Genomic DNA, 3866 nt, shown 5'->3' with positions numbered 1-3866 from the left:
AACTAGGAAACAGGATAATCCATTGCTGAAAATAGTGTCCTCAATCAGCTTGGAAGGTTCACTGTGGAAGAAAATGTACCCAGGCAAACATCCGGTGACTTACCACCTTGCCAGAATAGCCCTCCTCCTGATGTGTGTTTTGGACTCCATTCTTTTTATACCAAACACAGCCCTGCCTCACCCTCAAATTCTTTCTAGTGAATTACACTTTGGTAGCAAGATTTCAGTCTACAACAAGGAAATGTTAAAAGAACCACATGGCATTCATATTTATCATAAGAATGCTGTAGAAGACGTTGGTCACTGCACAAAAAGATGTCTTCTACTAGACAGTAGAAATTATCTTTGGTTTCAGACCCAGGAGTAGTTGTACTTCCCCTTAGCAACCAGTTTATTTTTAGCTACACACCACGAACCGTAGAGTCTTGGCATTTGCAGGTTTGATCTTTGCCCGTTCAATTGTTCAAAAGAGATATGTCAGTTGTTTAACTCACAACCACTGTAAAGCCAGGATGTGATATGTAACTCTTGCTAATGAGTGAACCTGACGTCTCAGTGCACATTAGGACAGCTTTGCGGTTCATCAACACATGCTGAGGGACTGTCACTGTTCTTTGCCACACTGTCCTGTCTGACCGCACCGTCCTCCTCGGGCTGGCTGCTAAAAAACTGAAAGGTAGTTTCAGTACATTCTGTACATTCTGGGCTCTAACCTCATTCTTCGTAACGATTCCATCCCAATGCAAATAAGTTAGAGTTTCTAGGTGCCCTTCCCAAGGGCCCAATTGTCCGCACGGTGTCACTTCACCCTGAGCAAGGTCACCTGGGAGCTGGGCTCAGCAACAGGACAAAACTGAGCGTCTCACCCTTGCTCAGAGCCACCTCACGAACAGAAATGTTCGCTTCATGGGAAGAGCTCCGTCTTGGTGGAAGAGAGAGATGAGGGATGAGGGATGAGGGAAAATAAGAGGAAGTGAAATACTCGCCTTTCTCCCACTCTAGGAAAAGGGGTCATCTTTCCTAGCGAGTGAGGGAGAGAGGGCCAATTCCAAACATGGAGTGTTGAGAATTACTTCTGGGTATGTCCAGCAGAGGGCGCTCTGGTATAGGTAGAAAGAACAGCAGAGTCAGCCACTCCTGGGGAAAATCCGGAGGTTTAGCTTGGTTGCCTGGCTAGCTCCAAAACTGGTATACAGGGACTTGGGACAACATTCTGAATGGAAGCCCGAAGGAATTCAAAGTTATGCTTACATAGGAGGAGATGGCGTGCAATTGCCCAGAGAAATCCTTGCAGCTTCAACAGCCCTTCCCAAGAAGCCACCCCTTAGAACAGTTACCAAAAATACGTAAAATATTTCCAGCTATGAAGAATTCTTTTAGGCGGCGCCGTGACGCGCCTCGGGAACGGTCCTCGGGCGCGCGCCACTCTCTAACCCTCGGGCCTCAGAAGTCGGTGCCAGTGACTGGAGGCGGCGGCGGCGGCGAGCGGGTCCTTGTGGGCTACAAGAATCCTGCAAAAATGTCCCTCTATCCATCTCTTGAAGACTTGAAGGTAGACAATGTAATTCAGGCTCAAACTGCTTTTTCTGCAAACCCTGCCAACCCAGCAATTTTGTCAGAAGCTGCTGCTCCTATCTCTCAAGATGGAAATCTCTATCCCAAACTATATCCGGAGCTCTCTCAATACATGGATGGGTCTGACTTGAAATGAAGAAGAAATACGTGCAAATGTGGCCGTGGTTTCTGGTGCATCAATTCAGAGGCAGTTGGTAGCAAGACCTTCCGGTATGATGTGTATGGTGGTTCCTGTAACTGATAATGATGCTGGAATTCGGAGAGCAGAAATTAAGCAAGGGATTCGCGAAGTCATTCTGTGTAAGGATCAAGATGGAAAAATTGGACTCCGGCTCAAATCAATAGATAATGATATATTTGTTCAGCTAATCCAGGCTAATTCTCCAGCCTCATTGGTTGGTCTGAGATTTGGGGACCAAGTATTCCAGATCAGTGGTGAAAACTGCAGGGTGGAGCTCTAATAAAGCGCACAAGGTGCTCAAACAGGCTTTTGGAGAGATTACCACGACATGACAATTCGTGACAGGCCCTTTGAACGGAAGATTACCATGCATAAGGATAGCACTGTACATGTTGGTTTTACCTTAAAAACGGAAAAATAGGCTGGGCGTGGTTGCTCACGCCTGTAATCCCAGCACTTTGGGAGGCCAAGGCGGGTGGATCACGAGGTCGGGAGTTCAAGACCAGCCTGACCAACATGGTGAAACCCCCGTCTCTACTAAAAATACAAAAATTAGCCGGGCATGGTGGCGGGAGCCTGTAATCTCAGCTACTCAGGAGGCTGAGGCAGGAGAATCGCTTAAACCCGGAAGGCGGAGTTTGCAGTGACTGGAGATCAGGCCACTGCACTGCACTCCAGCCTGGGCAACAGAGTGAGACTGCGTCTCAAAAAAAAAAAAAAATTAGCTGAGCATGGTGGCGGGCGCCTGGCTACTTGGGAGGCTGAGGCAGGAGAATCGCTTGAACCTGAGAGGTAGAGGTTGCAGTGAGCCAAGATCTCACCATTGCACTCCTGCCTGGGTGAAAAGAGCAAGACTCCGTCTCAAAAAGAAAGAAAAAAAGGAAAAATAGGCCGGGCGCGGTGGCTCAAGCCTGTAATCCCAGCACTTTGGGAGGCCGAGGCGGGCGGATCACAAGGTCAGGAGATCGAGACCACAGTGAAACCCCGTCTCTACTAAAAATACAAAAAATTAGCCGGGCGCGGTGGCGGGCGCCTGTAGTCCCAGCTACTCAGGAGGCTGAGGCAGGAGAATGGCGGGAACCTGGGAGGCAGAGCTTGCAGTGAGCCGAGATCGCGCCACTGCACTCCAGCCTGGGCAACAGCGTGAGACTCCGTCTCAAAAAAAAAAAAAAAAAAGAAAAAAAGGAAAAATAACATCCACAGTGAAAAATAGCTCTGCGGCTAGAAATGGTCTTCTCACAGAACATAACATCTGTGAAATCAACGGACAGAATGTCATTGGATTGAAGAATTCTCAAACTGCAGACATACTGTCAACATATGAGACTGTAGTTACTACTACAGTCATGCCTCCTTTTATCTTTGAACTATTTATTTATTTATTTATTTATTTATTTATTTATTATTTATTGGCAGAGCCCCACTCTGTCACCCAGGCTGGAGTACAATGGTGCAATCTTGGCTCACTGCAACCTCCATCTCCCAGGTTCAAGCGATTCTTCTGCCTCAGCCCACCAAGTAGCTGAGATTACAGGCACCTGCCACCACAACCGACTAATTTTTGTATTTTTGGTAGAAACGGGGGTTCGCCATATTGCCTAGGCTGCTCTCGAACTCCTGACCTCGTGATCTGCCCACCTCAGCCTCTCAAAGTGCTGTGATTACAGGCATAAGCCACCGCACTGGGCCATGAACATATTATTAAGCGGATGGCACCAAGCATTACGAAAAGCCTAATGGATCACGCCATTTCTGAGGTTTAAAATTCATGGCACCATGGAAATGTAGCTCCAGTTTCCTTGTTTGGCAACTTCTGTATTATGCACATGAAGCTTTCCTGGAGCCAGCAAGCATATGCTGCATGAGGACCTTTCTATCTTACATTATGGCTGGGAATCTTACTGTTTCATCTGATACCTTGTTCAGATTTCAAAATAGTTGTAGCCTTATCCTGGTTTAATAGATGTGAAATTTTCAAGAGATTACTGACAGTCCTAAAATAGTTTCTCTACTGGAAACCTGATGCTTTTATAAATCATTGTGATTAGGATGACTGATACAGGCTTAGCTTTGCGTGAGAACCAGTCACCTTTCTCCTAGGTAATGAGTA

General features: G+C 46.8%; 1 pseudogene; it reads left to right on the top strand.

Annotated features, from left to right (window-relative positions):
* The first annotated feature begins 1128 nt into the window (after nt 1-1128).
* Nucleotides 1129-3519, top strand: LOC105483606 (syntenin-1-like; annotated as a pseudogene).
* The last annotated feature ends 347 nt before the right edge of the window (nt 3520-3866 follow it).

Source organism: Macaca nemestrina, chromosome 8 (assembly GCF_043159975.1).
Source record: "Macaca nemestrina isolate mMacNem1 chromosome 8, mMacNem.hap1, whole genome shotgun sequence".
Taxonomy (NCBI): Eukaryota; Metazoa; Chordata; class Mammalia; order Primates; family Cercopithecidae; genus Macaca; species Macaca nemestrina.
Note: the sequence above shows the minus strand (reverse complement) of the source record. Positions and strands in the feature narration are given on the sequence as shown.